The 16999-nt window shown below is 42.3% G+C and overlaps 2 pseudogenes; both read left to right on the forward strand.

Moving 5' to 3' along the window:
* Window positions 1–1760: 1760 nt before the first annotated feature.
* On the forward strand, window positions 1761–4671 carry LOC141011226 (cytochrome P450 1B1 pseudogene; annotated as a pseudogene).
* A 1122-nt stretch (window positions 4672–5793) lies between these two features.
* On the forward strand, window positions 5794–8354 carry LOC141011016 (cytochrome P450 1B1 pseudogene; annotated as a pseudogene).
* The last annotated feature ends 8645 nt before the right edge of the window (window positions 8355–16999 follow it).

The following is a 16999-nucleotide window of genomic DNA, read 5'->3' on the forward strand; positions in this document are numbered from 1 at the left end:
GCACAGGGAAGGAAAATGTTTGGCCTTGGGAGATCACATCACTTTGACTATAAGTTCAACTTATGATGAATGCCACATCTATCTATCTATCTATCTATCTATCTATCTATCTATCTATCTATCTATCTATCTATCTATCTATCTATCTATCTCTCTCTCTCTCCCTCTATATATATATATATATATATATATATATATATATATATATATATATATATATATATATATATATATATATATATATGACTCATGCATGACATTATCTGCAACTACAAAAAACAGAGCTTGTGATTTATTATCTAAGCCAAAAAAAAAGTTCAATAGAACCACAGGTTTTACTTTGTTTGTGTGCTTTTTCTTTTTCTTTTCTTTTTTTTTCCTTCCTGAATTTCCCCCATTTCTGTGATTACTGTGACTTGAAAGGAGAACCACTGTCAAGGAGGGGGGAGTGGTGGAGGAGCGGGGGAGTACCTGAAGTTTGTTGCGGTATGATGTAATCAGTAGTGTCATGCAAAACTGCAGTTTATGTGTTCAGCACCAGTGTTCAAGTATCAATATTTCATGGCAGCACAGTATTTGAGTTACTGTGCTGCGTTTGTTGGGTGAGATTTCAGAGAGTCACAGATGCTGAGATGAGAAAGAAAGAAAGAAAGAAAGAAAGAAAGAAAGAAAGGACCATTGACCTGATTATGATCTCACTGTTTTTATGTGATATTTTAAAATCCGCTATTATATCTGATGTGTGATTTCTCTTTGTAAGTCAGTCCTTTAAAACAGTTGACTTCTGTGTTAATTCTAGAAATGAATGACAGATCGTGATAAAGATGTGCAAATAAAAAAGAAAAAGAAAAAAGAAAGATGCTGAAGTCCAGCATTTCAAAAAGTCTGGTATAAAATACGGTCGGCTGGGACCTTTTTGGAGACGAGCTTTGTGATGCGCAACTTTCTCTCAACTTTACATTTGGCACTAATTACATTTTTATGACTAACTAACATATGAAAATGTTCTACTCTCACGCACGACTTCTGGACTAGAAATCAAGGGGAAACACAATAAAATAACAATAATAATAAAAGCCAGGCATCAGTATAAATCCACTGACTCCAAGTTTCCGCACAGAGGATGCATTTAAACTAAGCATGCAAACTAAGTTTTCAGCAAATCAACAAACAGGATCATTAACTGGAAGGATAAATAACGTCACATTCGCGCATCTGAAAAATATAATTACGCTAAAATAGATTTTGCACGAATGTAACTAAAGCGCAAAGTCAGTCTAAAGTTGGACAAACCGTACGCACGCACTTTTTCTAGCCAAAGTGCGCCCGCTGAGTCCTCTGCGGCCAGAAAATAAATCATGTCAGAAAGATACACTTTGGAAATGTGCGAACTCTGCCAGTCCTCCAATTAGTAAAACAAATTGGCTCGACACGTTTCCCTCTGAATCGGTCACCAGTTGCTGCTCGGTCTCTTTTTTTCTCTGTGCAGCAGACGCTTGGTCCGCGCTGCACGCTCACGGTGTCCCCTCGACGCTCACAAGTGCGCGCCTCCGACAGCGACCGACAACAGGGAGATAGATAATATAGTAGGGTCTGCAGGGCTACCACAATGGGAGGAGTATGAAAGTTACCCTGAGCCCTGCCCACCAACTGCAAAACATATAAGAAGCTGAAGTGTACGCAAAAGGCAGGCACTAAAGACTTGATGAAAAGACTTCACCCTAACTCACTTCTTTTATCACTTACTTTACTTTTCATCATTATGACCTCACTGACATTTAATTGACAGATTTTGAATATTTTTTGCATGTGATATGGATGTACAAGAGCTTCATTGAGTTTTTTTCCTCCAAAAAATACAGCAACTAAAAAAAAAAGTAGAGATTTCTTTTTTTTTAGGAACAAGTGAGCAGAGAATCTGTCACAATGGCACTGGACACTGATTTTGGTGTGAAGGGCAGCAGCATCATCAGGGAATGGAGCGGACAGGTCCAGCCTGCTCTGGTTGCCTCCTTCGTTTTCCTCTTCTGCCTGGAAGCCTGTCTGTGGGTCAGGAACCTCCGGCTCAAGAGGAGACTGCCGGGACCCTTCGCCTGGCCTGTGGTGGGCAACGCCATGCAGCTGGGCCAGATGCCTCATATCACCTTCGCCAGGCTGGCCAAAAAATACGGCAATGTGTACCAGATACGACTGGGCTGCAGTGATATTGTGGTTCTGAATGGAGACAGGGCAATACGTGAGGCTCTGATACAGCACAGCACAGAGTTTGCAGGCAGACCAAACTTTGTCTCTTTCCAGATGGTCTCTGGAGGCAGGAGTATGACATTTACTAATTATGGCAAACAGTGGAAAATGCATAGGAAAATAGCCCAATCCAGCCTCAGAGCCTTTTCCTCTGCTAACAGTCAGACCAAAAAAGCCTTTGAGCGACACATTACAGACGAGGCCATGGAGCTGGTGCAGTCATTTTTGCGCCAGAGCGCTGATGGACGGTATTTTGACCCTGCTCATGAATTTACAGTAGCCGCTGCTAACATCATGTGCGCTCTGTGCTTTGGGAGGCGATATGGACACGACGACCTGGAGTTCAGGACCCTGCTCAAAAAGGTGGAAAAGTTTGGAGAGACAGTAGGAGCAGGTAGCTTGGTTGATGTCATGCCCTGGCTTCAGTCCTTCCCTAACCCAGTCCGCAGCGTCTATGAAAACTTCAAAAACCTCAACGAGGAGTTCTTCACCTTCGTGAAAGATAAAGTGGTGCAGCACAGAGAGTCCTTCAACCCTGAGGTGACCCGGGACATGAGTGATGCCATCATCAATGTCATCGAGCATGGGAAGGACAGTGGGCTGACCAAAGAGTTTGTCGAAGCGACAGTCACAGATCTAATCGGAGCAGGTCAAGACACAGTGTCAACTGTCATGCAGTGGATCGTGCTGCTGCTGGTCAAACACCCAGACATGCAAGCCAAACTGCAGGAGCTCATAGACAAAGTAGTGGGCCAAGACAGACTCCCATCTACTGAGGACAGAAGCAGCCTGGCACACCTGGATGCCTTCATCTATGAGACCATGCGCTTCACCAGCTTCGTCCCCGTCACCATCCCACACTCCACAACCTCAGACGTCACCATCGAAGGTCTCCACATCCCCAAAGACACAGTGGTCTTCATCAATCAGTGGTCTGTCAACCACGACCCTCTGAAGTGGAAGGATCCACACATCTTTGACCCCTCACGCTTCCTGGATGAAAACGGGGCCCTCGATAAGGACATAATCAACAACGTGATGATCTTCTCATCGGGGAAGAGACGCTGCATCGGCGACCAGATCGCCAAGGTGGAGGTGTTTTTATTCACAGCCATCTTGCTGCACCAGTGCAGCTTTGAGAGCGACCCCTCGAAGCCCCTCACTCTGGACTGCTCCTACGGGCTCACGCTGAAGCCCCTCCGATACTGTGTCAGCGCCAAGCTCAGGGGGAAGCTGCTTGGCTTAGTGTCCCCAGCATGAACAGCATGTCCCAATACTGTGACTCAAGGCCAGCAAACACTTTTCCACCAATGATGTGTAACAGTGAGTATCAACGTACAGTACCTGCACTAAATTCTACTGTTGTTTTTCATATTTAATAATGATATTTAATGGATATCTTAACACAGACTGTATATTAAGTATTGTTAATGCAGGGCTGAGAATATGTTTTCAAAGATGTAAAGTTAGCTACAGGTTGAATTCAAGGTTGTTGGGATCAGGGCAAAGGTATTACATTTCTGCTTCACAAAATACTCTATACTTGATCAGATTTTGTACATGATTCTGAGTTGTGTGCATGTTTCACATCCACTATTGAGCATGTACATGTATGTTGTGTGTGCAGGAATTAGCTCCTTTCTTTAAATGTCAATTTAAACTAATATAACTGTATAAGAAATGCTTGTGAATGTTATAAAAAGTCACTTGATGACTCATTGTTCTCGACTGTAATATGCAAGAATATATTTAACCTTTGCCACATAAAAGCAGTTACAAAATATTTTTTTATACTTTCATATTTCAGGTATGACAATAAGTGTAATGAAATTTAATGTATTTCACTATCTACTGTACTCAAAGCGTATGAACACATTAAAACAAAGACAGCTGATCAAAGTGTTTAAAAAAGGAAAGGCTGGCATGTTTGTGAAGGAGGAAGTCTTTCATCAAGGAGCGTGCATCTCAGTCTGGAGGATGAAGAAGAGACTTTGCCATGAACCATGAAGACTTCACAAACTTTATGCGTCCAGGTTTTACTGTACGGGCACTGCAGCTACCCAAAGCCAAACACACATGTCACACTAGTGCAACAACAACAATATGAAAAATAAAAATAAAAACACATGTGCAGCAGATTTCTGTCACTCACTGAATTATCGTCACAAACATGTTTACAAAGCAACCTCTTCAAAGTTACATGGATGTCACTGCACTCTCTTTAAGCCTCTGCATTCAGGAATTGATGTTACAACACCCAAGGGACCTGTCTCTCTGCTCTGTCTGTGTCACAGCAACAAGTATATATAAAAAAAAAACAGAGTCGGCCTTGAATGTTTAAGCATTCATCATGGAGGATATTTTGTTATCAATGTGTTGGCTTTACATGATGGAAAAATAAGCTATATCTGAAATGAATAAAGTGAATTGTCAGTGGTCTATGTGTCCAGTTTGTTTGTCACTTTTGCATTTAGAGTGTTAAAACCTCACAAAGCTCCTTTAAACCTGACAATCTTTGTCAATAAACTACTTTCTCAGCCCCAAAGTGTGTGTTTAGCTGTTGGCACTGTGAGATATGTGCCAAATATGTCACATAAGGCACCAACATTATTTAGATATCTCATTATTACAGAAATAGAAGCCTCTGGAATACTTAATTTGTGGCTGAATATCGTTTAAGCTGATGTTCTTTTAACTTCTTCCTTTCGTTGCACAAGCACCCACATAAGCAGATTTGCAGCTAAACTCCTCTCATCTGTATGCATTAAAAACTATTTTGATGCAGCCGCAACCCAAACAGCTACATTATCTCTGTGACCTTTGTTTAAAGGGCTATTATGCCAACAATAACATTGTATATATTTTTTATAGAGCATAATAAATCGTGTTGTTTGTAGCAGTTCAGTGTTTGGATGTGAAACCCGCAGCTTTCATGGTGATATCCCAGAGCCTTTTTCCCCCTGTATGGTTATAATTAACAGCCATGCTGTAAATAACAGAAAGCAAGTCATGTTTAAAATGGCCACGGAAAGTCCATAGGAAATGGCAAAGTCACCTAACCTTGGCGGAAAAAGCAATTTGATCCAGCTTATTGTCCATTATTTACACTACACGCTGCCACACACCCCGACTCTTATCACTCCCTGCCATCCATCACATCACAACGCTAAAGTGCATCATTTTTCATCACATTTATGTTATATACCTTTCAGGACACATATGGTATGTAAAGTCACTTGTCTTTTAAAGGTTTCATGGTCATTTGTTATATTCTTTGGTTATAAAAACTGTAAATCTGTATTTTTTGACAACAGGGACCATTAAGAAGCTGCTCTCCGTCTCTGTCATCCTACCAGGGACGCTGCTGGCTGGAGGCCCGAGTGGGAATAGGACTGAGGTCTGCAGGCTGTGGTCAAAATGGGAGGGGAGAGATAATAAAAAACCTGAGTTGCTGACCCCTCCCACAAAAGAGATACATATAAGCGAAGTGTTAAGGCTTGAACCTGATCGAGACGTCCACACTAGCTCCTGTGGAGGAGGGGTGAGACGGCATGTGAGTGCTGCTTGGACTATTTCTGGGCTATTTTGTCAATCTTACTATAGTATAGGATGAGGAAGCAAAGAATTTGTGTTTTAATGTACGTAAGACTGTGGAAATAGAGATCACTTGAAATGGTTTACCATTTTTAATGAAAATCAAAATTTTTATTGGACGCAGTGGATAATAGACAAACTACAGGATAACACAATGGCTCAAATGGACGGAGAGTTTGGTGTGAAGGGCAGCAGCATCATCAGGGAATGGAGCGGACAGGTCCAGCCTGCTCTGGTTGCCTCCGTCGTTTTCCTCTTCTGCCTGGAAGCCTGTCTGTGGGTCAGGAACCTCCGACTGAAGAGAAGACTGCCGGGACCCTTCGCCTGGCCTGTGGTGGGCAACGCCATGCAGCTGGGCCAGATGCCTCACATCACCTTCGCCAGGCTGGCTAAAAAGTATGGCAACGTGTACCAGATACGACTGGGCTGCAGTGATATTGTGGTTCTGAATGGAGACAGGGCGATACGTGAGGCTCTGATACAGCACAGCACGGAGTTTGCAGGCAGACCAGACTTTATCTCTTTTCAGATAGTCTCTGGAGGCAGGAGTATGACTTTCACCAATTACAGCAAACAGTGGAAGATGCACAGGAAAATTGCTCAATCAACGATCAGAGCATTCTCATCTGCCAACAGCCAGACCAAAAAAGCCTTTGAGCAGCAAATTGTGGCAGAAGCCACAGAGCTAGTTGAGATTTTCCTTAAACTCAGTGCTCAGGGCCAGCACTTCAACCCCGCTCATGAGCTGACAGTAGCTGCAGCCAATGTGATTTGTGCCCTGTGCTTTGGAAAGCGTTATGGACATGACGATGTTGAGTTCAGAACCTTGCTGCAGAGGGTAGACATGTTTGGACAGACAGTCGGGGCTGGCAGCTTGGTAGATGTGATGCCATGGCTGCAGTCTTTCCCTAATCCAGTCCGCAGTATGTTCAAGAACTTCGAAGTCCTTAATCAAGAGTTCTTTGGGTTTGTCAAGCACAAGGTGGAGGAGCACCGAGAGACTTTTGATCCAGAAGTAACAAGGGATATGAGTGATGCCATTATCGGCGTTATTGAGAAGGCTTCCGGTGACAACGGACTGACCAAAAGCCACACAGAGGGCACAGTGTCAGATCTGATTGGCGCAGGTCTCGACACCATCTCCACTGCTCTCCACTGGATTCTTCTTCTGCTGGCTAAACACCCAGAGATACAGACCAAACTCCATGAGCTCATTGACAAGGTGGTGGGGCGACAAAGGCTGCCATCTATCGAGGACAGATGCAGCCTGGCGTATCTGGACGCTTTCATCTACGAGACCATGCGCTTCACCAGCTTCGTCCCTGTCACCATCCCACACTCCACAACCTCAGACGTCACCATCGAAGGTCTCCACATCCCCAAAGACACAGTGGTCTTCATCAATCAGTGGTCTGTCAACCACGACCCTCTGAAGTGGAAGGATCCACACATCTTTGACCCCTCACGCTTCCTAGATGAAAACGGGGCCCTCGATAAGGACATAGCCAACAACGTGATGATCTTCTCATCGGGAAAGAGACGCTGCATCGGCGACCAGATCGCCAAGGTGGAGGTGTTTTTGTTCTTTGCAATTCTGCTGCACCAGTGCACCTTTGAGAAATGTGCCAATGAGGAACTGTCTTTAAACTGCACCTATGGTCTAACACTGAAGCCTTTAGATTACAAGATCACTGCCAAACTCAGGGGAGAGTTACTTACAGGCCAGTAAAAAAAGGTTTGACAATGATAAAAGAACGGCGATATGTGCCCAAAAATTAAAATCTACACCTCGCAAGACAGAGGATTTTTATGCATCAGCTTTAATTGGGCCCAAAATTATTTCACTCATGTGAGTTATAGCTGAACTCAACAGCAATTTTACTCCTAAAAACTGTTTAAAAACTGAGAAAGCCTAAATATATCAGTACTGGCTCTGCCGCATCATGCAAGAAACCGAAAAAAAATGAGAGAAGGCTTTGATGTGTTTCCCCAAACCCACAATTCATAATAGACTTTAAGTATGTATTGTTATTTATATGAGGGTATTTAGCAGAGTCACCCTAAATTGCAATATAAACCCGTGGTGATGACTTCAAGCTTTTTGTTTTGTTCGCTGATGGGGAGAAATCGTGCGCCAGCTGTGTGGTCTCAACTGAGTCCTCTGTACAATTATTCACTTAGACACTCATTTATCTCTGTGTGTAATAAACTTCTTCATGTTTGAGCTTAATATGAATGCAGTGTGTAATTCATCTTCATCCATGTACTCTTAAATCGTACATAATGCTGTTCTGATAGTGACTCCTGCCATGTGTAACATTCCTTAAAAGCCTCATATCTATGGTTATACTGTCTTATTCCTTTAGTAAACATAATACATAACTGTGCAACATGATTTATTGGGCACTGTCTGAATAATAAGCTGAATAATGATTTCATAATGTCCATGACCCAGTGTGATACAGCCTGTAATGTACAGCTTTGGACTCATAATAAACATAATGCATTGATCTCCATCTGAATTTGTGTATCAGTCGGAGCAGCAGAAGTGTTGAGAATGTCAGAGGCCAGAGAGGTCAAAGAGATAATAATAGATCCTGATGTCTGGTCTCAGTGTTGTTGTGAAAGATTCATACGGGCTACAGCCCCTGCATGTTCTTGTTCTCCCCCCTTTACAAGCAGGCTGTGACTCAGGACATCAGTTCAGGCAACAGTAAGCAGCCACAAGCTTCACTCGTCAATATTTAACACGGAGCGCGCTGTACTCTTGACTGCTGTGTCATTTGTTTCTGAAGGAACGCATTTAGTTTCAGCCAAGTCGGTGTTGGCTCTCATTTATCAATACACTGAGAAGTTTCTCATCCCTTTAAATATCTATTCAAAATGAAATGCACGTACACGTAACACTATAATACATTTATCTGACAGTTACAGGCACTGTACTGATACTGTGCTCATCAGATTAAGTTTTTATACATGGAAAAAAAAACTTTAAAGGGGCTCTGTGGAACTTCTGTGATGTGCTGGAAGCTGGTTGCTTGTTTACGTAAGATGACTCCATTTCTAAACTAACCTTAGCTACTGTTGCTCTCTGTTAGCAGAGCGGGGAGAGGCTCTGAGACGAGGCACTCGAGAACGTGTATAAAGTCACATCCTTTGGATTGTCGCGGAAAATCCTTCACAAAGAACTCCACAGTCCAGCAGCACTAAACAGCCCAAACAAATCCTCAGCAGGCTTGTATAGGCAACTGAGAGAGACGGGGAAGGTCCTGTTTTTTTCCCATCTAGTTACAATCTACACAAGAGGTTCTCAATCTTTTTGGTTAAAGTGCTGCTGGGGATCCTTCTCATGTTTCAAATGTCAGTGAGTTGAAAAAACTGGAAAAAGCAGCACTATAGAGGAGAAATGATCCAACATTTAATTCCCCCCAAAAACAATATTAGTGAAATGAAAAAATGTCGGACAGTACTTTGATTCTACCCCATCAAACATCTCACGATCCCTCATACTTTAAATAAGTAGTTAAAACGTGTTACACTTAGCTAAACTGTGATTTACACATTGATGTGTCAGTATTAACAATCTAATAACGTCATATATGAAGAATGAATGGTGTACTTTTACTTGCAATGGGGAGTTTGGACATTGTTGCGTTGATACTTTCACTTCAGTAACAGATCTGAGTGCTTCTTCCGCCAATGTTCGTTGTCACATGTTTGAAAACTTGCATACCAAAGCGATGATGACCAGACATCTTTTATAGCCGTCAAATGCTGCTTACTGGCATTTAACCTGACATGAGTCAGCCGTGTTTTACTGTCTGCCGTGATGATTTAACTGTCCGTTATTTCCCAGCACCTGTGTATCACATTCAGTATCGAAACAAACGTATGAGATCTATTTATTCCTAGAATTCTTCCTCCTGACTGACTTGCCCTATTTTGAGAAAACCAAAACCACCCAATGCTCAACATTTATCCTTGCTGTACATCTAGTACATAAATATTAGTTTAAGTGTGGCTTAGCAGCTTATCATATTCATCCCCCCCTCTTGCTTTTATCTCCTTGCCACATGGGAGCGTTTCCTCAAAGTGCTGCCGAGTCTACCTGCGTACTTGCAGGGGCAGCACTGTGGCTAAGCTGTGAGGGAGGCTTGTTTTCCCTGAGGTTAATACAGAGCAGGCTGAACACATTCTGTGCTCGCTCTCCCTCTCTCTCTTTCTTTGCTCTGACACCGCCAGGACCCTAGGGGGAGGAATGGGCCGCCTAACCTCCCCCGTTTCCATCAGCGCTTCCCAAAACATCCATGAAATGCGTCCAGCTGAAAGACTCCCTTTCACCCTGAGTCACCCACTCTGCATACCCCACGGCACCTCGACCTGCCGGGTTTCACTCCTTAAAGGAAAACAGAAAAGTGTACAGGCGGACAGTTTTTCAGCTCACATTCTGCACGTACGCAGAGCCGCAGAGTGACCTCCCACAAGGCTCTCTCTCCTCTACCACCATCCAAAACCCCCTCTCCTCTGTTGGAGGTTAGACATGTGAACTGCAGCCAGTGTTTGCTAGTTGACACACAGCGAGGTAGAATTACTTGGAGGCAGACAAACGCAGCTCTCCAGAAAATCACTCCCCCTGTCCGCTGCCGCCGTCATGTGCCGAAACACAGCGAGAACATTGTGTCTGAGCATTAACTGGAAACGGCCTCATGTTCTCGTCCAGCCAGTCTTTCCTATAACGCCGCCCTAAACACCAACACACTGACCACAGTTCCACTTCGAATCCAAAATGTTGCAGACAAATAATATGTCTCTGATTTTGCGTGCGCTTCAATCTGGCCCAAAGCGTCAAGCATCAAAGCAGATCATTAATCATTCCGCTGCCAAAAAAAATGGAAGAAGGCATCCCAGTAAACATTATTCTTTGAATAATAAGAACAAATAGCCCGAGGGGGAAATAAGAAGCTCAGTCAACCTAACTATGAATCAACTCTTTCCCAGAGAACACATTGTACGGACGGAAGGTGACATTTCCAACAAGTCAAAATGGCGTGACGTTACGTTACCCAGAGGTCAACAAATACTCAGTCTCTCCTCTCTCTTTTTACAGTAGCATATTTATACCACAAGATTTCCATAACAAAGTTTGCCCCAGTTAATAGAAACTCAAAAGGGGAATGAACTGACGCTTAAATAATCCCAATTCCTCCCTTGAGTGATGCTCCATGTTTTAAAAGACTGTCATTCTGTCATCGCCGCTTTGTTGCAAAGAACAAATAACTTCACTGGGTCGTGATTTGCATTCAGCTTCAGTGTAATATATTCCAGAGTTTTTTCCTGTGATGTTCCATTTGTTAGCACAAGAAATGTTTCCCCTCTTTTGAAGCCCCCTGTGGAATTATGTCATGGACATAAACATTGAGCAGGACTCGTAATAATGTTCCAGTTGACATTATAATCAAGTCGTGCCACCTTTAAGTTCTGTATCCCGCTATAGGCTCTGCCTTTTAACAAATTACTGTCATACAGTCCAAAAATTAGTGACCCATCGCTTCATATTTTGGAATACAACCACACGCAATCATAAAGACGTGAAGTGACCCTTGTCAATAAACAATGACCCAACTCATTATTATAGGGCGGGGCGGTTAGCGCTCGTTGTTTGGTCCGTGTTGGGTTTGTGTTTTGGAGCGGTGGCAAGGAGAGGACCTTTGATATAAAATAACACAATGTGCAGTTACCCTTTGCCACATTTCTTTCCATATAACAAACAATTATTTTCAGGAAGTGCAGCATGAAGTGATCCGTGTTGGTAAGTATGAGAACATGGCTAGCATGTGGTTTTTGTTCACGAACGCGAGCTCACAGCACGGTCTGAAACAGTCACTCATGTTAACCGTGTTTAAGTGTGTTTGATATGGAAACTGAGCGACTCTGTCTCCTGTTATTTAGGTTTTCACTTTTGAAGCTCTGTAGTGTGATGTTCAAGGAGTGGAGTGAGTGGTAGTGGAGAAGTTTGCACCTCTTTCCCTCCAGTCTGCCTTCTTCCATCACTGAGACATGCTGATGTGGAGGCTGAAGTCGCGTCAGGATTTCCAATTTTTCTTGCGTGCACTGCAGAGAGGTGATGTGGTAAGGCGGCTGACTGACCGCGTTTGCACCATTCACATTCTTCAGTTTCTAAACAGCTGTATTGCCTTACTTTTTATTAAGGACAACAAGACTTGGCAAGGTTCGACCCAAGCAAACACGAAAACTCCATCTTTATTTGCCAAACCTAGAAAGCAAATTAGATTACTATAGTATGTCTTCTACAAATAGCTTGTGATCTCATTTATCTGATTTCTGGTGACCTTCAGAGGGAGAATCTGGTACTTCCCTGTAGGTCCAGCACCTTCAAGAGGCCATCAATCTTGTGCAGCGTCAGAGATAGCTGCGTCGGCTCAGACGATAACGAACCACTGGCACCACTGTTGTGTAACCCAGGCTGGAACCTCAGAGGCACGTACAAGTGTCTCTGAAAAGCAGACATATCTGATCTGTTTTGAAAAGGGAGGAAATAAATCAGATCATTGCTCTGTATATTTGTTCAAGTAACACGAGAACGTTGGAAAGGCTTAACAGAGTGATATCCCAAGCGTGAGTGGGAGAGAGACTTGAAGACGTGCTGCTTTTAACTATTTTAAAAAGCACAGAACAAGAACGAGATATGGATGAGAATGATTTGGAAAAAGGAACTAAAACTTTCTCACACACAACCATAAAAAAAAGGCATAAAACATTCACATATTTAGCTGAAAGGTAAAAGTTATTCCTGACATTTGATATTGATCCTTATTCCCTTTGTTAAAAATGTGGATAGACTTTATAAAGTCTATCTACATGTACTGTGCTCTGTGGACGGAAAGCAAAAAAGGAATGGCACATGTCAGACAAAGTCTAACCATACTCAACACGCATCGCAGCTCATCATCAAATTAGATCAAGCAGACAAACTGGCATATTACCAGACTGCAAAAACATAACAACAAAATAAACAGTCGGGGATCATGTTTCAGCTGAGGGACAAAGCCATCAGACTCTTAAAGTTACAGTGTGTGCACTTTTCTAAAAGACTGTCAGGCTGTGTCAGGATAATGGACATCTAATGCTTGTTGGATTATTTCGTGGATGGAAAATACCCGTGTCTCCGCTGGTTGCCTGGCAGCAGCTCACAACCAAGAAATAGACCAGGAAATGACCCCCGTAAAACAGTACATTTTCATTTTCACACTTTTATTTGAATTTTACAGATTAAACAAATGAGATCTGACATATTAATATTTCATCAAATATTCCATATTTGGAAGGCGGATTTTGTTACCTATGGACACAGTCAGGCTGTTTTCCCCTGTTTCCAATCTTTATGCTAAGATAAGCGTATGAAAGTGTATAAGCATATTTCCCAAATTGTCAAACTTGAATGAATCTATTAAATCTGATTCTATTAAAGTTCAAATTAATCTCTTTTTTTCTTGAATTCAGCTGCTCCCGTTTCATTTTTGGAAAACCAAAAAGTAGGTAAAAAGTAATACAGGAATTTAGTGAAAAACAACTAATATTTTCTCATCAACTTACCATACATATAGAGGTTGAAGTTTTAATGATAAAAGTTAATTCAACTTTTCAGACCATTTCAGAATTTATAAACACAAGTTCTTCTAACTTCTTCTTCTTCTTCTTCTTCTGAGTCTTTTGACTTTTAATGATGAGATGTATGAATGTACAATTCAATCAACTCATTGATGTGATCAGCATATTAGCAGACATCCCAGCATGCATTGTTTGAAAGTTAATACTCCCTTCTTCTTTATAGTTTGAACAAAACATATGAGATGGAAACTGTGTGTCTGATTACGTTTTAAGGTGAACGATGGTTGTTTGTTTTCACAATGATAAAAACATTGCAAACCATGATAAAGTTTGGTATTAAATTCAGTCAGTATCCCCTCACACTGTGTAGATTAACTTGCTGGAGAAATATAACTCAGTAGGACCAACTATAGTTACTAACTACAGTAGTAAAGTTGACACAACAAAGTTAAGCAAACCACATACTTTTCATAGACCAGCTTTGGAACTCCAGTTGAAAGAAATTGAAAGATTGTGTTGAAGTAACATAAATTAATAAATTTAAGTACAAACATATTTATATCAAGTTAATATGACAAGTTTAGTAATAATAATAATTTCAAAATTACCTTAACTCTCTCAAATTCAGTCAACTTAAAATTTTAAAGCAGCCCAGACACTAACTTTTTTTGTATTGTCATGTTGAATAGGGAGTGACCTTCATCAGACTGTGCCCACAAAGTTATAAGTCACGATTTAAAAAAAATATTTGCTATATGATTAGGATTTACATTAATATGAACTAAACAGCTTAGCCCAAACCACGAAAAACAGCCCAAAAAGGAAAGCGGACAAAAGAAAGGAGAAAATGGTGTCTGTATACTTTTGTCCATCACAGACAATAAATGGTTAACCTTGGTCTGAACACCCTGAGTCCATGCCAGTCTGTGGTCTGAAACAGTGGCCTTGGCACAGTATAGCTAGGGTAATCATCTGAATCCACAATGAATATGCGATATTTTATAATCGTTGGTAAGAATGACCAAGCAACATATTACCATCGCTGACATTAAGGCCAATCAGGACACTATTTGACAGAAGTCGAGCAGATCTGTCTCTGTGTAATCATCATTATTCATGAGGAACAATGGCGAGTGAAGAAAGACTAATGACCCTCCATCTGTCATAATCTGCCTCGGTTTTTAAGTGTCTGTACACGAAATTATAGCTCATGTACTGGGGTATGAAATATCTTGTAACCAAACTCCCTGACAAAAAAAGTGACATGCTCCCATGTCAAACAAGCTACCCATAATTCAGTTCTCCACTGCAGCAGAACCCCTCTCCTTCCCTCCCCTCGCTCGCTTTCACGCCATCCCACTTCAAGCCCTCTTCTTGGCAACGCTTTACGCCAGACCAAAACAATTTAGCAATAAGCTATTTGCGTTTCGTAGGGATTCATTTTCAGTTGTTTTTACATTCTCCTTTTGTAGTGGGCTCTGATTGCCTGTCAGAATTTCCCCACTCACTGAGAGAATAACGGTTTGCTGGAGCAGACCACTCGACTGAAAATACCTTGGAGTAGTCTGCACTTGGAACATGTCCGCCTGCTGACAGTGTGAGACGTTATATTTCAGTTCCTGTTATCCTAAACGACAGTTTCACATGGTCTTTGGTTGTGCCTATTTTGAGGAGGGGTTCACTGTCACTGAAAAAAAAGGAAAAAATATGGATTGCACAAACAATGGAAAGTGTATTTCATCTCAATATTTTTAGGAATTATATTTTTGGTTTGGGATTCTTTTGCAAAGCTAATTTTTTTAAAAAAAAATCAGCAACCACAGTTTAATGATGCAGCTGGCAGATCTGTAGGAGTTCCTGTGGACACACACGTACACAGACACATGCTAAGACACTGTGTACCCTATGCTTTATTCAGCACTCATTAGCTTCATGACAGCACACAGGGTACCAGCAGTGCATAAGCAGTTCACATGCACCAGGAGAGGTCAACACCCCTCTGACAGTTTTCTGCCTATCTGTGTGTTTCAGCTGTTCTGCCTCCCTGAATCCGTTGATCATGTGGGTATGTGAGTGTTGACGAGCCAAATATTACATAAACACTTGTTACTGCAACACATAGCTGAAACTGGAAATTAAGCATAACACTTTCATCAGGAGTCGACAGCCCGTTTGTTAGGGTAACACGCAGGCGCCGCTAATGTTCAGCTAAAGAAGCATCCAGCAGTTCCTAGAAAACAGATGTCCACAAGATGCCTCGACTGTGCGAGTTTAATCGCGACTCGCTATCAGCTGGTCTTTGCAGGACAATACATCCGGTGGACCCTCGTGTGGGACTCCGTGCTGTAAACATGCATCTGCGTGGGTGCAGGGGGGCCACTCTGGACAGAACGAGAGAGGTCCTGGAGGACTGCTTGAGCTGGAGCGGAGGTGCGGATCATAAAGAATAACAGAGCGGGGATGAAGGGTGCTTATGGAAATGCTGGGGCTAACACAAGGTTCCGGAGACACCGTTTACTCAGCCTGCCAGCATTAGAGGACTTGGCCGGCAGTTCCTCTCCTCCTCTCGATCCCACAGAGGGAAAAACTAAGAGGACACAGAAGCCGATCGTGTTCTGACTGTTTATGCGGTGGCATCGTATCCATTTAGCACTGAGAAATTAATCTGAAATGTCAAAGTCATGTGTGGCACTATTTTAGATTTGGATTTTCTGCATCGCCTCCAGCTCACACTTGAACAAGAAAGCTGTTAAGTTTACTGGAGTGTGAAGCAACGCAGGTGATGATGACAACAAATATGTATTACAGCATTAAATCCTTGCTGGATGATCTCATAGCATTATGCAAGACAGCAGTGCCTGTGCCAGAGCCTAAGACAGAGTGCTGGGGAGACATTCAGGTGCATGCCGCTGTGCACGCAGCTCTCCCCTGCGCCTGCCATACTTGGAAATAGTTGGTTGAGCTTGCTCGACTTGATTACCCCAATAACAATCCAAAGCCAAGCCTTTAAAAGAAGCAGGGTCTTAAAATGTGTTTGAAATAATTACAGCTTTCATGTTTACAATAAAAGGGAATCATAAACTTACACATTTTAAATCACTGAACTCTCCGGCATCAGTACAGTAGCTCCTGGTGATTACATAATACAGTTCAGGCAGAGAAGGAGTTAACACATGTGCAGCGAGCTACCTCTGTCTGAACCATCGTGGCTGTGGGACCTCTCAGCTCAGCTTTCAAATACAATCACATGTTTGTGCGTATTGCACCCACTTGCCCAAACTCTTACCCAGTAAAATCCCTTCAATAATGTCTGAGCTTGACTTATTTCGATGGAGATAAATGGCTTGAATCATCAGAATCAGAATCATAAAAACCTGATCGAGATTAATTAGGATTCGCCTCTCGTTATTCTGGTGGTCTCAGCGGGAGAACTGGAAAATGGAAAATGAAGAAAGGCATCTTGAGACGGTGAGAAACCTTACACCCAAGCACATTTAGTCCAAGAGGCTGCTTGACCAAGAGTGGAAACAAT

Source organism: Pagrus major, chromosome 16 (assembly GCF_040436345.1).
Source record: "Pagrus major chromosome 16, Pma_NU_1.0".
Lineage (NCBI taxonomy): Eukaryota > Metazoa > Chordata > Actinopteri > Spariformes > Sparidae > Pagrus > Pagrus major.